At 42.6% G+C, this 21809-nt stretch overlaps 1 long non-coding RNA gene across 1 annotated transcript in view; it reads right to left on the bottom strand.

The window, feature by feature from the left end:
- Nucleotides 1-11956: 11956 nt before the first annotated feature.
- The window catches only part of LOC142924096 (uncharacterized), a 42412-nt gene continuing 32559 nt past the window's right edge, over nt 11957-21809 (bottom strand). The window contains exon 3 of the long non-coding RNA XR_012941245.1: nt 11957-20466. This is a non-coding gene — a long non-coding RNA (uncharacterized LOC142924096). The remainder of the gene's footprint in view (nt 20467-21809) is intronic.

Below are 21809 nucleotides of genomic sequence, written 5' to 3'. Positions count from 1 at the left end.
GGTCAACAGGGGGCAACGGCGAGTACGGCCTGTATCAAGTAACGCCGTTAGGCCAGGGAATCCAGAGGGCTGTTGGGAACCGGAGGTACACACCCCAGGCCCCCAGTGAGGGCTGGGGGATTACGCAATAGTTGAGGTCCCTCCAAAAGGTTCCAGAGAATAGGCGTAGCCAGGGGCGGAGTGACCCTGGGAGCTGTATGTAAGTCGGACCTCTGAACGGGTTCGCCAGTCGTCATCAAGCTGAAGACCGAAGAGCCTGCCTAGAATAGGACCCTGGGAACCCCCGGACCCGACTTCCTTCTAAGGGCCGGGACCGAGTGGGCCAGTGGCTGGGACCCAAGGACCTTGGCTGAGTCGGGTCAGCTAGCCTACCCTAAGTCCCCCTAGCTCGAGGGCTGATATATATAGAGGAAGTGTTCCCAGTGATGAGGACACGCTAGCCCGGAGGCGATACCTCCCCAGGGCATCGGGTGGAAGGGACCGGTACCTCTTTGTGTCAGGGACCTTGTGTTACCGTTATAGTTGCTATAAATAAACGTGTTGCCTCCAGAGAAGACTGGGTCTCCATCATTACCACTACACATGTATCACATGATACAACATCGCCTGCACCGCCGATTCACATTGCCTGCACCGCCGATTCACAGACCATGGATTACATGATACAAAATCGCCTGTACCGCCGATTCACAGACCATGGATCATATGATTCAACATCGCCTGCACCGCCGATTTACAGACCATGGATCACATGATACAAAATCGCCTGTACCACCGATTCACAGACCATGGATCACATGATACAAAATCGCCTGCACCGCCGATTCACAGACCATGGATCACATGATACAAAATCGCCTGTACCGCCGATTCACAGACCATGGATCACATGATACAACACTGCCCAACACCGCTGAATTATCGGCAATATTACCTCAACAGACACGGATGATTGATACTCTTTGGTTTTCTTCGCTAAAGTCACGTAGGTAAAAAAATATTGATGGTGTGAAAAGGGAATTTAAGAGCTGCGAAAGTTTGGGGTACCACTACTTGAAAAATATACTGTACCATTGAAAATTAGTTCAATGTTTGGTTCGATTTAGAACATCTTTCTAATGGTTGCTTAATTTGAAACCATCTTCTCGGTTGAAATTGTGTCTGTGTTTGTAGATCTGAATTGCCTCGTGAACAAATCTCTGATAAAAACCCGTGGGTTTTTATAAAAACCCACGGGTTTTTATCAATAGGTAACCCCCCCCCCCCCCCCCCCGCGCCAACCGGCATGTGCACCCGCATGTACACCACCTCTATGCTAAGTCGGCCAATCAAATGTTAAATTTTTATGCTAATTCCTTTGTCAAGGCACCTTGTTTCCTCGCACACAGCTTAAAGGTCGCGGTCTGAGCGTGGCTGTGTTTCACTCCAGCGCTGTCCTCGAGACAGCCTGATCCCTTCACCTGATGAAGGCCGCTTGTGTTGTGGCCGAAACGTCGTGATTTTTGTTGTTTTATTTTTTACCTACGTGACTTTACCGAATAGAACCAAAGAGTATGGATCCTTGCAGTCACGAAAGCTTTAAATCTAGAACGGATGAATGACTTAAGAACATCGGTATTCACATATTACTTTGCAAATGCCACCTTGCTAAACCATTGTTTGAGAAATTGAAGTGTCCCCAATAGTGCGAATAAAAGATGCCACCTTGAAGACATTTACGAAGTATTTTTCTGCAACATTTCCTCCAAGAGTTCCAAATAGATATCTCATCTCATGACATGATGTTGATAGAACAATTGGATTTAAAATAGAAGACAAAAATAACATTTTTCCAGCTATAAACATACTTGGTATTCAGTATAGGTATCCCTTGATTTACGAAAAGGATGTGATATATAAAAAAACACGCTTAAAACTAAATTTCGTAATTCGGGAATGGCTTTTCCCATAAAATGTATTTTAAAAATGTTACAGTGTCAGCCAGCCTGACCAGTGGACGAGCCAATATTTTTCCTTTGCTGAAGATGACACGTTCCGTTCGACATTGTTGCACGAATGGCTGTGGGCTGATTTTGCAGAGGAGGAAACGGTGCCAGGGGTTAAGAAATGCACTCCGGGCACACAAACATATCGCCCTCGTGACCGCATCACGGATACAAGTGTATCGTATTCACCCCGCGTCCGTCTCATGATTATCTGCAGTCCACACTACTACCTCGCATACGTGAACCACCCGTGCATAACGAGTTATTAAGGCAAATTTAATGAGGACGTGTTATTGAACAAATATGTTGCGTCTTTATTAATATGCATACAACGAGGTCAGCAATGTTAACTGAAAGATTTATGTTATTTTGATGGTCACGTTCTGCAGACTATATAGCGTATGCCACCAGGGGTGGTTTATACCGCGCGCATGACACGAAGTGATATTGGCAAATCGGAATAAACAATAAGCTTCAGCTTAAAACAAGGTATGTAGCGTGAGGAATGTTAATTGTCTACACTGCAGGAATGTCTTGCAGCATTTATCGGTGTAATAACACATTTAAATGAATGCTCAGAACAATTATATTTAGATTATTGCTTTTGTATGAACATTTTCTAATATTTCACGCGTAATTGCTTCAATTTGGTCAACTCTGGCGATATTTCTTCTTGTTTTTGCATTTCTGTGTCCGCATGCAAAGGCCACACGATGGATGCTGGGATGATCTGTTACCTGTGCGGATTTAGGTGGGGGGTGAACATTTTAATGATGTCAGTGCACATTAGGGCAGCAACGTGGCCTAATACTACGGACTGAAAGATAAGCGCTGTGCCCGCTTCACAGTGGCTGTTAAAGATCCAGTGATATCACCCGCAAACATAGTTCGCCAATCAATGTGAGCCGGCATTACCGTCCAAATTTGCCAAATAAAAAAAATGACACCACAAAATGACACGATTGGCACGATAACATGGTAATCATCGCACCATACTGGCAGACTAATACCGCAGGTCACTCTTGCTATCAGTAGGCTATCCTGGTATCTTTCATTCTCAACTGGTTTAACAAAATACACTTTTAACTACCAAACACATTATTTTGAGAAGAAAAATCAAGACAGGTTATTTTTTTACCATTCGGCATAGGGCCTCAACTTTACCACTAAATTCCAGCCACTTATAGAGATAATTAAATGTAAGCTTTAGGCCATCAGGCAGCAGGCCCTCAATCTGCATTTACTGCAGGATGCGCGTGATGCTGAATGATCCGTGGGAAAGGAAATGAAGACAAAATTAAGTTAACCCCTTCTCACACACAGAATACTCCACTGAGATTATCCAATGCAATCCATGCATTATGCATTAAACCGTCTGCTGCATTTGCATTAGACTCTATCCCAAGCACAGCATATTTTTAGTCACTGGGAAACACATTATTGAAGCGTGAGCCATATTTGTGTAACGTCTGCATGAACGCAATTGCCTTTTTTTGGTCTTTATTACTCTTAATTAAAGATGTGTTTATGAATACGTATTGATATTTGTTCTTCGTTTTATGCATATACGCACGTCGATATTTCAATACACGGTATCGATTTTCCTCTGTCTGACGCTGCCGACCGTGGATTTTGACAGTGGTATGGTAAACCAAAGTACGCGGGAGGCTTGGCGCCTGTGCAGATGTTGTTCTAATTGGTGATGGGCTAAAATAAACAAAACTCTTCCACTTGCATATCACCAGCATTAGTTAATTGGACTGTCACCATGGGCTCCCAATTCCTCAGGGGAGTTCGGGAGTAAAGGAGGTGGTGGGGGGAGGTTTGGAACTGGGGTGGCGTTGAGGGGGGAAGTTGAACCCCACCTCACCAAGCTAAATGTTGGTAAATCGTTTATACGACCTTTGTAAATCATTGCAATCTGGATAATGTATACGATTTAATGGCATCATCATTATCATCATCATCAGCAGCAGCCATGGTCAATCAGCAGCTCAACAAGGGCTTCCCTAAGACGCCGCCACGGCTCATGATCCTGCAATGTACTAATCCACCGAGCACCTGGACACAAACTGATTCTGTCGCTCCATCTCCTGGGTTAGGCGTCCTCTCGGATGCATTTCATTCCTTGGCTGAGACTCAATTCACAACATGTCGAGTAAAACTTGAATGAAAAGTGCGGGAATATTTTCCCTGAAAATATATTTGTAGATGTTAACTACCTCGCCTAGTATGAAGTAGGCGGTGGGTTCGATCCCGACCCTGACGCCTGCTGCTGTATATTTGGAGTTTACGCGTGTCTCTCTCTCATCATAATCACGGTGGCTATGAGATGTTAACTACCTCGCCTGGTATACAGGAGGTCGTGGGTTCGATCCCGACCCTGACGCCTGCTGCTCTATATTTGGAGTTTGCGTGTCTCTCTCTCTCTCTCTCATCATAATCACGGTGGCTATGAGATGTTAACTACCTCGCCTGGTGTACAGGAAGTCGTGGGTTCGATCCCGACCCTGACGCCTGCTGCTGTATATTTGGAGTTTACATGCTCTCCCACTGATTGTGTGAATTTTTCTCCGAGTCCTCCTTTTTTACCCTACACATTTAGAAACACGCGTTTAGTGTATTTGGCTGCTATAATTTCCACATGATAAGCCACTTCGTTTGTGGCCAGGTCGCTTCGGAAAGAGAACTATATGGTTCAGTGGGCCTCACCTGGTGAAAGTAAAAGTTTAGTTTCGTTTTCATTTTTACTCTTTTATTGTTATTGAAGTGCTTGTTTGAAAATATCATTATCATCTATAGTTTTCAACTGCATTTGCTCATTGATTATATATGTATAACACTTACCCGCAGTATGGCAGAAAAACATTATTTATATTCTGAAGCCGTACTGTGTTACTGGGTAAGACATACGAAAACAAAAAAGCAAACCCAGAGCTAGACCATGTGCGAGTACATTACATTTTCACGGTGCATCATAACATTGAGATAGTTTGGGTAAATTTAAAAACACAAGTGCAGGAACATTTATTTGGATGCAGGCATATGTCATTTTTGACAAGTGCACACACTGGAATGAATACATAAAACGATGTCTCCGCATGATGCAATGTAATGTGCAAAAAGTGCCAAAATATTAAGATTGAGAAATGCGTCATTGATGTGTACTGTTGCTAATACCACTAATTCATAGTGTTATGATGAAATCTATACAGCACTACACGCACTAGCTCGCAAAGAGGATGCAGACAGTGCGTTACGTGGTTGGGAGTACAGGGTAAAGGTGCGGCCCTGCGACTGCTAGCTCACGCCACTGCTGGCGGAAGAGCCTCCCACTTGAGCAAACTCTAGGGGGTATTTGGTCTACTCTTCCACTTTGACCAGCTGTGTTGCAAGCACTGGAACGTACACGCGCTGTACCCCACCACACTTAAACACGCCGATAGACTAATTGTGGTGTACATATTTATGCTGATGCATGGATAGGGGGTGGGGTGTGTAGGGGGGGAGGAGGAAGGGGCGAGGGAGGGGGTGGATTTGAGCAACTTGCCCCCATCGCTTCAACTACTGCGCCGGGCCATCGAGCTGAAGCGGAGATTGCAACGCTACCCACTGCACCGTGACCGCTCACGTGACAGTATTGGGTGCTTAAGTTCAATGTAATTCATTGTGAACGCGTGAAGGATGTGCAGAATCGAGTCTACTTAACACGGCAGAGATTCTCATCGGGGCCGTCCATAAATGACGTCACGCACCTGGGGGGGGGGGTCGGGGGGGGTTGAGAAATGTGACGTCACATCAAAATGCGCAACTTTAAATAAATATAGACAACACGTTCTACTTAATTAAATTGACTTTTTAAAATAAATGTTTTCTCCTATAACATCAGAGTGCAGCGCCACATTAAATACGCACTACAATGACAATAGTTTAAAGCGAATTTAAGCATTTTTTTATATTTTTTTGGGGGGGGGGGCAGAGCTTTGTGACGTCATATTTGAGGGGGGTTGACTTTTTGTAACGCCGTGTGACGAAGGGGGGAGGGCGGTCAAAAATCGTCAAAAATCGCGTGACGTCATTTATGGACGGCCCCATACTCAGAGAAGCCACATTTGGATGTCGATTATCTGGGCTGTCATGGCTGTTTGAATGCCAATTTTAAATCCTAATTAGTTAATGCAAATGTATTATTCGTTCGAAATTAAACAAGCCTGACATTCATTAACACAGATATATTGCCCACAAATCAATACTTCCTTCAAAGTGATATGCATGCTTACCCGCATGAAACGATCTGGAGCCCTGCGGTCTGTTGGGACAAAAGCTGCTTGCAAATGCCTGTTAAGGCCAGCATGGCATATGAGAGACGATGGAGACAACACCGTTGCCCAGTCACTATTGTCCACTCGACCACTTACTAACGTACACTTTGTAAATAAACAAATATTCTCCACACCCATACACACGGGGCCTAATTTCTCACTCGATATTTTCCGGAAGACCGATTGGAGTCGGGCATGTATTGGTGTAAGGCAACCAGCCACCAGGGCACGGGGTATGCCTGTCACATAATAATCCGACGTTACATTGTTGGCCCTTTGTTCATAGCCATTACCCAAAACCATCACCTCCCACATATTTGTTTTCTCTGTTTAAAAGCAATTGTTTCGATACAACGTCGAATGCATATACTTGTCATATAACAAAGTTAATTACGTGATAAGAAAAAAAAGGTATCTTGTACAAGTAAGTGCATTGGTGTCATTGAGTCCACGCATCGTGGCATTCTCAACAAAAAGTTTGCCCTGCCGACCGGCCGTGGCCCTCCATCGATCGTGGCTGTGGCATTAGCGGCGAAGAACGCCCGCAAGCAGAAAAGCGGATTCGTGTTGTTTTCCCGACGTGAATGATCTGCACGCTTGGGTGGATGTGGCTCCACTATTAATGATCTGTTTTTGTTATGCTTTGCTAAGTTGCGGGGCAGTTCATTACAATGCAGTGGCAATGCAATCCTGTACAACCCGGCGTCGGTATACACAGAAAAAAAACAACAACAAATACACGTTGGCTGCAGGTTGTCTTTGGCCACTAAATTTGATCTGACGAAACTGCTGGCATGCGTTAAATTTTTATTTATTTTATCAGTCAACGTTTAATATTTTCACTGCCTATATCTACGAAACAGATCCAGCCCCGGTGGTGCAGTGAGCGGCTCGCAAATCCGAGGGAGGGGTCGACACGGCTCATCGTTCCTGCGGGGCTAAAGATGTGAGTTTCACTTTTGTGAAATATCAACGGTCATTGTCCTTTGATGCAACCCTCTATAAGAATGTAGAATTTCCACCAAGAGCTCTGTGATTTCAACAGAATGTGAGCATAACTGCACCCATGGCTCGAGCCAACATCGCAAAGATCTTCGGTCTTATAATAATCTCTTTCACGAGATATGAGATACGATTGCATAGAATCAAGGCTCTGCTTTGTACTGTATGCGGTGGTCTCAGCGAAGTCACTGACAACTGCACGAAAATGTAAAAATAGAATACGTGAATCTGCATTTAATTCATTTGTGGCGTATCAGAGAGAGTGCCACACATCTGGGAACACCTGAGAAGAACAGATTCCTACGTTGTGTGTCTGGAGAATACCCATGAATTCGCCGCCGTGGTGAGATGTTAACTACTTCACCTGGTGTACAGGAGGTCGTGGATTCCATCCCGACCCTGACGCCTGCTGTACATTGTACGTTTTCATGTTCTCTCCGTGGTCACGTGTATTTTTCTACGGGCACTCCGGTTTTTTTTCCCTCCACATTTAGAAACGTGCGTTTAGAGTTATTTGGCTGCTATACATTTCCACGTCATAAGCCACTTGTTGAGCTATCATTTGTGGCCAGGTCGCTTCTGAAAAAGAGCTATATAGCTCAATGGGCCTTACGTGGTAAAATAAAAATAGTCATTAATAATTTTGAGTTTTCTGAATTCTTAAACAGCGAAATGCATAAATTATGGCCACGCAGAGATCACGTGAATTTGTCACGATTCGCGCTCACAGTAATACTCTTCGTGCCGTGACGTTGCCCATCGGTTACGCATTGTCCTCTCGTTACAAAGATGTTCTCGTGATTAGAATCGATCAAAAATATGCACGCGGTCTGATTCACGGTGGATGTTAAAGATCCCGTGACGTCATTTACAAGAGTTCGGCCATTTGTGTGCCGGCATAATCGTTCCAAATGTAAAGAAAAATAAATAATTACAATCATCCGCCCCCTGCTATGACAACTTGGCAGGACCCTTCTGAAAAGAGTAATGAGACTTAATTAGGCTTGCCTAGGTAAACAAGTGTAATAATAAAAAAATACGCGATGTATTATATTTGGTCTAACGTCATTTTGTTCGTATTATTTATCTGTTTTCAGTATAGTTTTTTTCAATTAGCCTAGCTGCAAAATAACATTTACGAATTGCGATAAATTTCAAATAGTTTTTCACTGCAAGATTCAATGCTTGCGCCATTAGCGTAGGAATGTGTATTAATTGTAGAATCGATGCATCATTACATGGCTAGTGACTTTGCTTTTATCACTGGTTAAATTGTGAAAAAAAAAAATTCACACAAGTTCGTTATTGTGAGTTGTGTGGTAAATTAGGAAACAAAAGCTATTTTGAATTTGTTGGTATTTCACAAACAAGCCATAAGTCAATAAATGCATCAGTTTATTTATTTTGTGTTTGTTTTAAATTGATATTTATTCTCTTCTCACCTCAGCCTTATTTGAGACCCGGTCTCAAATGCGTGATTGGTGAGTCATGACACGCTGCAGTGACACGATGGCAGATCCAGACATATGAGCATTTACAATACTCTGCCCCGTGACGCACATCAACATTCGGAGACGGTAGTTTATTATCGTGCGTAACACAACATCTAGATTTTAAAACATTTAATAGGTGAGAAAGTATCTTTACATTACAAACAGCGGGTGTGAGTGCTAAAGAGGCAAACGTGTGGAAACGCCACAGCCAGCGGACACAGCCAGCGTAATAATGTTGTTTTCGGGCGTATCAATGAAGCAGCTGCTGCTGCTGCCGCACTAAGGTCCATATAAAAGGGCCGCTTGCATTGTAAGCTGGGATTTATGTGTGCCTCCCATAGAGTGTGCATGGCCTAGGTTAATAACTGGGGGGAATTTTCAGGATAATAACAGGGCTCAGGAGACTCTTCTCAGTGGAAAAAATAATAATGTATAAACCTAATGACATGCTGCATGCACACATTTAGACGTCTGAAATTGCAATTTGAATTAATCCTGCAGAAAAATGGATGACAGCCTAGAACGACTATGCATTGTGTTTATTGTGTAGTGGGATTATTTTAGTGAGGAGGGGCGCAGGGAAGAACGGCAGGGACGTTTTGTATGCAAATTGTCACTTTAACTATGGACTTTTTTTCGATGGATTTCTGTCAGTGGCAGTTTATTTTTTTTGTGTGATGTCAAGCACCGCTGTAATCCTTAGTGGGAAAGGAAATATATTGAGCAACACATGGAGGGCATATTATCCTCATGAGCTGTAATAACAATCACATTGTGCGGGATTGAAAATACCCCTTTTTCCATTGTACACCATTTGCAATACTCTTCTGAGAGGAGATTGAACTATTTTTGATCGAGCATGTTGGTGCTTAAAATATACGAGCAATGTGTGCATGTATACTGTGTACGTTATGCTATCATTTCAGTATTTTGCTTTTTGATTTTACTTAGCTTTTTTTGTTTCTCTATATAAATTGAGAATGTTTTGTCAATCCTTTGTTGGATGACGCTCTCCCAATGCCATAAATAATCGTGGGGGTTGTGTGATCATACTTCACCACACTGGTCAATGCGTGGACCAGTTCAGATATTACTGGCCACGGACATTAGCCGGGACTGGAAGCTGAACTCATCTTTCCGGGTTGACATCGCAACGTGCTCACAACTCTGCCACCGCTCAACCCCATATTTCTAGTAAAGAAATTAACATCATTTTCTTTAGATATTCATAGGGGCCGACTGCAAAATATGTATTGAATTAAATGGAAACATAGAAATCAATGCGAATGGGGGAAAACGTGAGGATGCAATGCGAGAGAAACCTGTTTTGGGATTAAGGAGATACATGAATCTCAAAGATTACGTGAGTCCTGCAGTTAACATGTAGGTGCGATAGGCATGGTTGGCTAAGTATGGTGCAAAAGAATCTCACCATACATACACACATAGGAGTGACATTGTATGATAGATCTGTGACAGAAGTGGTAATGCCCAAAGACCACTTACAAAAGAGCAACTGGAAGTGGTGGCACGAAAACGGAGAGCATTAGCAACATCACAACTGCAATGGCGGCCATTTATTTTGCATTAGATGCTGGATATTGGTGTGACTTGGTGTTACAGTCCATATGGACATGATGTAAGCATCAATTAGTCTGCAATTACCTTTAGCAATTTCCAAAACTCCAATGATTATTAAAAAAAACTAAAGTGTGGTCAGGTGGATAAATAAATCTGCGCAAACATTAGTTGATATACTTGCTGCAGAGCCAGACCTTAGAGAGCCAATGGTTTGATTGCCAAACCCGCACTGACCGGCTCGGTGAAGTATGGTCAAACAATCTCCATGGCCAACAGTGCAATCGGGAGGTGAACCTCCGATTAGCACGGCTGGCTATGTACGGTGCGAAAGAAGTTCAACGTACATACGACCATGAGGTCATCATCCAGTTGCAGATTGACCAAAGTCCATACATTATAATTACTGCTTTACCGATTCGTGCAATTGTTTTAAGGGTGCAGATTAACGACCTTGTGATGTCAATCATAGTTGTCTATCTCAGCAGTGTTCTTGTTAATGTACCAGATTGCCAGTTTACTCTACCAGTTTATTTAACTATCCTTGATCAACATACTGTATTGGAGCGTGATGTATTTTACCCAGTAAATATAGGCCGGGGAAACGAATATAATAACACTGAATATGTAATCGTTTGTTAATGCTACTAGGTTTTAATGCAACAATTAAGCTAATCCATTGCCTTAAACCAACAGATGTCCATGGTTCATAATAAAGGTTTTTGGGTTAGATCGCGTTATTTATAAATGTGTCGTAACCCTCCACCACCCGACACGGCCAATCAGCAAAAAAAAGTGTCACGTTAACAAAAGACAATTAGTTCGCTACTTTAGCCCACCGGTGTGTTGAAGAGTGAATCCACAACATTTACAGTTTGAATACGACGATGATGCTGGATGTAATTACCAGCGAAACGTTGTATTCAAACTGTAAATGTTGTGGATTCACTCTTCAACACACCGGTGGGCTAAAGCAGTGAACTAATTGTCTTTTGTCAATGTGACACTTTTTTTGCTGATTGGCCATGTCAGGTGGTGGAGGGTTACGACACATTTATAAATAACGCGATCTAACCCAAAAAACCTTTATTAAGAATAATATTGGTCGCGAAAGCCTACATGTTAAGATGTCCATGGCTTCTATACGATATTAATTAATACCTAAATGGTGGCTATTAATACAAAGTAGTGCCTATTTCTATACATTGTCAACATAAAAGTATTCTGCTAAAGTGCTTCTGATTAATATAATTTGGTTGTATCATTAATTAAGCAGGTTTATTTTTCAAAATGATTTTTTTTTAATCAGGAACATGAGGCACATCATATAATATGTTTGAGGGCTTTTAAGTGGGTTCTACTTTTAGGAGGCAATTATGACTTGAACCACACATTTAAAACATTTGGCATTTGAACGTTTGCTATGATGAAAACCAATGTGTGAAAAAAAGATTCAATCACATTTCTGCTTCCTGGCCTTATACTTAAGGGTAACGTCCTTTGGATGCATCCCTCCCTCTCCTTCCTCATTCCCCTCCCTCCATCCCTGCCTCCCTCCCTCCCTTCCCTCCCTCCAGCTAGCCAGCAAGCCAAGCTTATGTTTAGATTATTTGGATGCTATAAATGTCCACGTGATAGGCCACTTTGTTGTGCTACCATTTATTGCCAGGTCGCTTCTGAAAAGGCGCTACATAGCTCAGTGGGCCTTACTTGCTAAAATAAAATAACATGTGTTTTTGTTGAAGTATAATATGGATGTGCTGCATAGACACACACACACATATAGGTTCGCGTCTAATGAATGTGTGTTGTGCCAACGACCATTGATTCTAGATTTAAAGCTTTCGTGACTGCTAGGATCCATACTCTTTGGTTCTATTGGGTAAAGTCACGTAGGTGAAAATAAAATAACAAAAAATCACGACGTTTCGGCCACAACACAAGCGGCCTTCATCAGGTGAAGGGACGAGACTGTCTGGAGGACAGCGCTGGAGTGGAACGACCATTGCTTAAATTTCTTTCCAGATGTTGAAGTCACCCACATGTATAGCTGGGCGAGTGGCTGTTGGCAGAGGTGGTGATGGTCATTCCTTATTCAGGGGCGTATGTACATATGACCAAAGGTGACGGTTATTGTTATTTACAGTATATAATATAGCATGATGAGAAAAGCTGTGTTGAGATGGCTCAATTAAATCAGTTTGTGTGCAGGGGTTAAGTGCAGATTGTTACGTCAAGAATTGTGGGAGATGGCGATAGCTTGGGGGAGGCTTTCATCCAGCAGTGGATTGATTACACTGTGTAACACATTTTTGTTCCTGGATAGTAAGTGTTATTTCCTAATTGCTTATGCCTCAAAAGTACAGAAATTGGCTATTATTCCCCACAACCTTTGCTTTTGTGACTAGGACAGTGATATTTTAAAATTTTCCAGAACATTCCAGATAGATTCAGTGGTGAATAAAACATGGAGTAACTTCTAGAACATTCTAGAACTTTTCAGTAATATAAACAGTAGTATAAATACAGGGGCCTTAAACCCACCAATTCAGTTTAGTTCCAACTGCCTAAATGGGTACATATATGCATTTTTATGAGATGGCATCAAGAGCCTGCATCTGCTAAGATGTGTGAGGCCGACAAGGCATATTTTTGCATGCCTGTCGAGGATCAAGACAAACCCTGGCCACCTCATTTCACCTCCGAGCAATGAAAAAAACTCTGGAAGATAAGATGGACAATTGTTGCTCGGAATTGAATGTTATAAAACTTCTTCTTGGTTCTTTCGGTAAAGTCACGTAGAATGGAAATAAAATAATACAAATGAAACATAATAAACTAAAATTCTCACGACGTTTCGGCCACAACACAAGTAGCCTTCTTCATGTGAAGGAACAGAACTGTCGAGACGACAGCGCTTGAATGAACACTGCTAAGATTCGCAGCGTCTTTTAAGCTAGGTGGGAGGAGCAGAGCGCCTTGACGAAGGAGTTTACATATCAACAGAAGAATTTAGCATTGAAGTAGCTGTGTTAATGTGTTGGAATAGCAGGGTGTTAAAGTCAGAAATTAGCATGTAACTGGGAAATTAGCATGATGTTAGTGTGAGGGATTAGCATGTAACTGGTCACTTAAGTAGCTATGTAAAAGTCAGAGTTTACATATCAACAGAGGCATTTAGTATATTGACGCTAAAGAACTGCAACTACCCAAATATCATACAATAAGCCTATGTGAAAGAACTAAGTATAAACTACATCAATGTAATAAATTTACTCAATATATTATTCAATAAGTTGAGCTATTAACATAAAGTAACTGGGTATACACTATACTATATAATGAATACCATATAGTAAACTGATAAAGAACTAAAATAAAAACTACATCAATGTTATCAATAAACTCATCTACTATCCAATCAGCTGAGCTACTAACAATAAGTCGTTATACATTACAATTCTACGTCGAAAAAAGTGGCGGTTTCTTTTTTTTTCCTTTTTAACGTTAGCACCACGGAAAGCGACGAGCTTTGTTCAGACGGACGAGTCCATCTATGCTCGGAACGGAGGAGGTGGGAGAGAGAGAAACAGCCACGATGCGCTGCTCTGTCCTGTGTTGCGTTACAACTATGCTATAAGCTAGACTACTATACCTTACAATGTTATACCTTCCAATCTAAACTACATTGTATAATATCATATGCACAGCCCAATGTAAGCTCTAAAATTATGCATTATATTGATATGTCTCCAACTAAACCTTTTTCTACATTACACGACTAGACACCATAATATACACTGCAATAGACAAACCTCACCCTTGAATTATACAATCCGTTACTATACACCACCCTATACTTTAGACTATAAAATATTAGACTTGTAGTATTACACTATGTATTATTCTACCAACCCTACTGGATACCACACTGCTGTATATTCACTATACAATTACGATACTATATATTGCCTGATGAATTATGTTAAACGTTACACTGTTATACTATTTATTATTATACAACATGCTATAAACCATATCATTGACCGTCGTGTGAAAGGTATTAAGAGGCAATGCCAGCGAATGGACTGCGGTCTGAAAGTCATCGTAAAATACAATCAATCAAGAACCGAAATGGTTTATAACGTCTTTCCAATGGTTACTAAGCCAGAATCTATCTTCTCAGTTGAAGTTGTCTCTGTGTTTGCATATGTGGATGGCCTCATGAACGAATCTCTCATGGTAGCCGGATGGCTTGCAGGGAACCTCCGTCTTGGAGAAGTCAATGTCATGTGAGCCCACTGAATTATAACAGTGATCTGCCACGGCTGAGGTGTTCGTCCTACCGTGTTTCAAGTCTGCTTTATGTTCATGGATGCGGTCCGAGATATGTCGTTTGGTTCCTCCAATGTAGCTGCTACCACAGAGGCAACTTAGTTTGTAGACGCCCGGGTACTGTATGTCTGGAACCACATCTTTTACAGACGGAACTAGATCACGGATTTTATGTACTGTGTTGAATCGGACCTGGATCTTGTGTTTATTCAGGATTTTGGAGATCTTTTTTGTGACCCCCACAATGTAGCATAAGGTGATGGTTTTGAATGGCTCCTCAAGAGGATCCTTCTTATAAAACTTGTTTAAAAAATGAAAATTGTAAAGTTTTTACGAAAATGTTTAACAATTTTCAATGTTATTAAAAAAATATATCATATATGAAAAATGTTGCGAGAATCTCTTACACATTAGTCATGGGTGAAATAAATGTATTTATATAGGATGGTACAGAGGGGAAAAGAGAGCCATGAAGTTCGCTATCTCAATACTTTGGCGGGAACCCAATGACCACTCAAGTAATTGCTACTTCTGCATGGTGGACCCTTCCAAACGTCAAACTGGCAAGAATGCACCTGCTATCACGTATCTGGACCTTCCTTCATTCATCGCCCTGGTGCCACACTGCCATGAGCTCCCCATACCCACTCCTCCGGAGAGAGAGCAGCCGTCTTTAGAAGAGAGCAGCAAGTGAGAGAACGAGGAAGACGTAGATCCAGATGACAATTTCAGAGGTGGAGCTGAGGAGAGAAACCCATATTACCCCAACCAAAAAAAAGACCTCAACGACTTGATCAGAGATCTTGGTCTCACCAAGACCAATGCCGAGCTTTTAACGTCTAGGCTCAAGCAGTGGAACTTGTTGGATAAAAGTGTGCAAGTCGCAGATCAGAGGAAGCGTCAATAACCTTTTTGCAGCTTCTTCACCCATCCCCGTGCTGCTCCATAATGGTAACAAGTACCCGTCTCTTCCCCTGCTCACTCGGTGTACCTCAAAGAGGATTACAACAGCATCAAGACCTTGCTGAATGCCTTGAAGTATGCTGAATACGGCTGGAAGGTCATCGGAGACTTCAAAATGGTGGCATTCCTGATGGGTCTCCAAGGCGGTTTTACCAACTTTCCCTGCTATCTTTGCCTTTGGGACAACAGGGACTCCAAGGTGCACTACCACAGGCGGGACTGGCCACAGTGGACCGAGTTCTCTGTGGGGAGGAACAACGTCAATTGGGAGCCACTGGTGGACCACCGGAAGATGCAGATGCCACCACTGCACATCAAACTGGCCCTGTGAAACAATTTGTCAGAGCTGTAGATAAGGAGTCGACAGCCTTCAAGTACCTTCAAGACTTCTTCCCTAAGCTGTCTGAGGCAAAGGTCAAACAAAGCTGGTGTCTTCGTCGAACCACAGATAAAGAAGATCCTGGAGTGCAAAGATTTTCCCAAGAAGCTCACTAGTAAGGAGAAAGCGGCTTGGAACGGCTTGGTCGCAGTGGTTCGTGGCTTCCTGGGCAATCACAAGGTCGAAAGCTATGCAGAGCTGGTTGAGACTGATGAAGAACTACGGCACAATGGGCTGTAGGATGTCCCTAAAATCCATATCCTTGATGCTCATCTTGATAAATTCAAGGAGAACATGAAAGCGTACTCGGAGGAGCAAGACGGGTGCTTCCACCAGGATATACTGGACTTTGAACGCCGCTACCAAGGACAATATAACGAGAACGTGATGGGAGACTACATTTGGGGGCTGATTCGTGAAAGTAAATTACAGTATAATGGTAAATCTCGAAAAATCCCTCACTTCTAAATCTTTTGTAGTTATTTTTGTTTTAGTTTAGTATAAATACATTTTAATTTTTATTCATATGTTGTTTTTTTCTGACTTCATGTGAACAAAAATACACAAATTCGCCCGTTTTCTCATTGAAAATAGGTACATTAAAATGATCACTGTCCTGGTCACAAAGGCAAAGTTTGTGGGGAATCAAATCAATTTTTTTTATATTCTTTGGTCTTTCGGTAAAGTCACGTAGATAGTTTTTTTTTTTTACCGAAAGACCCAAGAATATGAATTCCTGCAGTCCCGAAAGCTTTAAGTCAAGATTTTATAGCCATTTTCTATACTTTTTAATCATAAGCAATTAAGAAATAACACTTACTACCCAGGAACAAAAATTGTGTTACATACTGTAGTGTTATGGTTGATAATAATAATGATGATGGTGGAACACAGCAAGACATTTATTTTCACGAAGCATAGCAATACAATGAGTAGAGCGAGGACTTCGTGAGTCGTCCAACCTGGCCGTTTACAGAGCATCCTTCACTAACCATGGCTTCTAACGATTTATGACACTTTGGTGAAGACACCTTGAAGTTTGTGTCTGGAAATTTTGCGGTCGGCTACAAATTGCTCTTCTGCAAAAGCTCTAAACATCTTTTAAAGTGAAGACCACTCTAGACCGTCACTGAGTTGCGTGTGTAATGGGTGCTTAATCCTAGCTGACAGGATATATTTTTGATGCAGGGCATCTGAGCATGGTCTTGGGCAGGTCCCACATTCATCACCACTCTTAACCGTGTTATCCCTTTTTTTGGTTTCCCCGAAAGGTCAGTGTTTCTAGAATGTTGCATTTCATCAGGATGACCACCATATGCGACGGTGTGTACGATCACAGCACATTTTATCGTACAAGCTTAACTCTAAGCACTGCTTTGGCATATTGGATTATTTAAATAGCAATTCCATTTGCGAATAGAATAAAACAAACCAAGAAAGGTCAACGCGTGCATAACGCAGAGGCTGTTGAGTCTAACCAATATCATGGAGAATTGTTAATGTGGTCAATATACACACATGTAGTCTGTGCCCACAATGCCGAAGATGAGTCCACAAAGGTCATTGTTGCAAACTCATATGTATTTGGGAGATCAAACTTGATAAATGTCTCTACCCTAACATATCCGGATATTTCGAAAGAATATTTCACTGCATATCACATGCATTCATCTAAAAACAGCGTCAAATAAACCACAGCATATTCAACGCATGTGGAGGTAAATAATCTCATTGCGAATATAATTATGATTTTTGATACGAACATTGGCTCGTAGGATCCTTGCAGTCACGAAAACTTCAAATCTATAGAATCAAGCATAATCGTTTAATGAAAGCTGTATTGATATTGAGTCTAGTGTAAGAACAACTCTGTAAAAAAACATATATTGTTGGTTTTGAGATAATGCGTAGGTTAATAAGCGTAATCATCTCCATGCTGAGAAGCTGCTCGTGGACTCCACGATGTGGAATATTTAGGGAAATAACTTTGCTCATTCAATCGGAAGACAGTCAGCTGACTTTCCGATTATTCCCTGTTCAGCAATAGAAATAATAAAACATATTTAACACGTTCTTTCTTTTTAATGAACACTTAAATGATCAAATGACAATGCAGCACGCCTTGTTCAATAATTTAAGTCAAATGTTTTGACTTTTCCCCTCTCTAAACAATACCATCGTGTTTTTATTGAGCTCAAACTATTAATACATTGGCGTGAGTGGCTCCGTAATTGCTTTGAAATATGCTTCAGCCTTTCAGGTGTTTATTGTGGCATCATAGTCCATTATTTACCTATCGGTGTGAGTTTATTTTATCGCTGCTGCTTCTGTCCCCCACATCTCTCCGAAGCGCTCGAGCCCCGACTAAGCAAACTCCTCAAACTCGTGGCTTTAATGTGTTTGATGTTTGTCTAACCTGCACTGGGTATCTCGCATTCATGACACTGAATTTCATGCGTACGCTTATTATTCCAGAAATGCACAAGGTTCGGCATTCATGCATGCGAATCAATAAGATATGTGCCGCTTCTTATCCTTTTTTTTTTACAATAGCCCCACAATACAACGCTCGCAAGGAATGTGTTTTATTCCGCGCGGAGGGGAAAAGCCGCTGCATTCAGTTCATGGAAATGTAAATGCATGCATCGGTACACAATGATCGTGTTACAGACGGGGCATATAGGTACGGCGTGGGGAAGCAGTGGCGTGGACGCCGCGTGATGCCGAGACCGCGTAACGCCAACCCTCGCCTTTGTCAGCCCCGTCCCTCCGCCTCTGGCCCAAGATAAGCCGGATGCAGTCTCCGAAGCAAGTCACGGTGCAAGAGTTGTTGTCGGTTAATTTGTGATGAACTTGACAGCCCCGAGGCTCTCCTGTTGCCTCGTCACAGTGCGCTTAACCTTCCTCGCCTGCCTGCAGCGCGCAGCCACGGTCTCCGAAGCAATAATTCCCCACTCGCTCCGCAACCCGCGCCGCGCGTTGGAACTGCATTTAACCTTCTGAGCTCATTTGATCAATAGCAACTGCGAGGCGTGTGCGCAGCCCTGCATCATCGCGGACGCGAAGTTGCGACTTCCCCAGACACGTCCCTGTCCGACGTGAAGTTCAAGTTAAACGTCTCGAGTTATGCCGAACCCTTCGCTGAATCGCGCTCACGTGCGCCGCAGCAGCTCCCCACCCCCCTCCCCCAAAAAAAAAATCTCGCGAAAAATCACTGTCGTCTCTCGCACGAGGATTAACGATTCGCAAATAGACCGTCGAGAAGTACAACACGTATTTAGAAGGGTCAGAATATATCCACCCAAAGAATGCCTGTAGTTCTTGGCAGGTGTCTGAAATCATCGTCCCGACAGTCGATGTAGTTGTTGTCAGACAGTAACTTTCCGCTCCTGGAAAAATGCCTCCCCCCCCCTATTAAGTTCAAATCTTTCCTTTTCATGGTTGTTATTGCCTTCAAATGATTATTTTTTCTATTCCCGTCACTCTACCGCCTCTCCTGCTATCTTCGTCGGCTTATTTTCGCCTTCTCTCGGTCTCCACTCGAGAGTTAATTTTGACCGTCCCTTGTCCCATCTGCACGGTGACTAAAACAAAGAGACACGAGCAAAATGCAGGGCCCTCACTGCCGTCTGCGTTGTCAGCCGTGGGGTCAAGGTAAGGTCGCACGAAGGATGTAATCCACATTACATCCGGTGCATAATATGCACACCAAAGCAAGCCACGTGCTTCACAGGGGGGTGATATCGCTTCAGTGTACGAAGCTGGCAACAGTGAGATCCTGGCGTTAAATCGTAGTAAGACACCGATCATCACGTAGGGTTCTCAAGTGTCGCGAATCGTTGGTCCCCACCTTGCGTCAACCTGATCACCAAGGACTGCGACAACAAAATACTAGCGTGGCTAAAGAAACCACTGAAGGGCCATCAAAATAATATCTCTGTTGTGCGGTACAGTATTCGGGTGTTTTGCCGTGTGCTGTTCGGCACGATGCCCGACGTTTCACGCCACGTGCTGGGGAAGTCTCTCGGAACCGAATAGAGTGGCTCACTTTCTCCCTCGATCACAGAGGGGTTGCTGTCTGCTGGCGGCGGTGCCGTTTCTTGACACCGATTGGCTCAACATTCCCAAGAAGAGCAGCGGGGGCCAAAGTCGCGGACAGCGAATTCGTGAATAGCGAGGGATACCTGGATATTGTCCTGTAATCATGTGCGAGGATCAGCTGCTCGATTTCCGTTCCCAGAGCAGCTCCGAGCACGTGGAGTGGCGGGCTCCGTGTGATGAACAATCGCGCGGTGCATCCCCGACACGCGTCGGGAGAGCCACGGCCATTCGGTGACACCGCTGACAGCGAAGGATCAGAATGTAATTTTCTCCCGTCCCATATCGCGATGCCCACAGCGCAATTGGAACTGGGAGGAAAGATTAAGAACAAACAAACAATAAATAATGTGTTATGCATGTATAATATGCCGTGTATATTGTGTATAGGCCTCTCTGCAAACATCGCTGATTCAACAAATACATATTTGGCTGTCACATCTTTGTCCATGTTGTGTTGTAAATATGTATGGGTGGGGGGGGGGGAAGCAATATAAGGTAAAGGCGCAGGCCTGAAATTTCCTGGTAACGCCAATGCTGGTGGAAAGGTCCTCACTAGAGGGAGTTCGAGAGAGCCCGACTGGAGGAAATGTTTGGCCGACTCTTTCACCTTGGCCATATCTTGGAAGGTGTGCGAATCACCAACACTTTAACCCACCGGAGGCGACCTACCGATCAGCGAACTATGGTAAACCCATTGTCACTGTTGGGTAGACACAGGCGGGCAAGTTTGAGAAACTAGCGCGATTGTTTCAACTGCCGTTCGAATGGATGACTTGTGGATTTTAAGTCAGGCGTTGCTCACCATTGCACCATACCAGCAGCAGCATATTTGCCTGGTATATACTCTGGAATAATTAATAAATAACATTTTTTTCTAGGGGTTTTCATACGTATTTTAAAAAGCACAAAACGGTACCCATGTATATTTTTTTCCGTAATTGCTCTATCAAAGGGATGTATCCCATTATGAAAACATATTTTTAAATGTTCAATTAGGATCAATCAATTAACTGATAGGTAAAAAAACTGCATTGTCTGTACCATGGAATCATTAAAGTGTTTAAACATGTTATTTAACGGGGTTCATGGAGGAGTGATATAAATAACGTGATTATTTAAGGTATAATATCTAGCAGAAAAAAATATTGCCATGCAAACTGTAAAGAGCGTTATTTAACAAGCAAGTTAATGCTGAACACGGCGCCCATTTATCATTGCTACAGCGTCTTGAAAATAAACATACGCTGACGTCGAATATTTTTTTTAAGTTAAAATTAAATTCTCCAACAGTGTTTAATTTTTGAACATTTGAATAACAGGTATACAATAGTTTGCCACAATAGCAGATGTACATACATTGCAAGATGAATCAACTAGATGCAAGAGTTTAAAAGAGCCAGATACACAGTGGTTTGCACACTGTGCTATGAACTTGTCAGCCTGAGTTATGGTTGTGAGATGTTAACAACCTCGCCTAGTATGCAGGAGCTTGTGAGTTCGATCCCGACCCTGACGCCTGCTGTATATTTGGCATTTGCATGTTCTCCACGTTTAAAGTGTTTGGCTGGTATAAAATTCCACATGATAAGCCACTTCGTTGAGCTATCACTTGTGGCCATGTTGCTTCTATGAAAAGAGCAACATATTTCAG

This window comes from Petromyzon marinus, chromosome 8 (genome assembly GCF_048934315.1).
Source record: "Petromyzon marinus isolate PM22_M1 ecotype Great Lakes invasive population chromosome 8, UKy_Petmar_22M1.pri1.0, whole genome shotgun sequence".
In the NCBI taxonomy this organism is placed as follows: Eukaryota; Metazoa; Chordata; class Hyperoartia; order Petromyzontiformes; family Petromyzontidae; genus Petromyzon; species Petromyzon marinus.
This window is presented reverse-complemented; position numbering and strand designations above follow the sequence as displayed.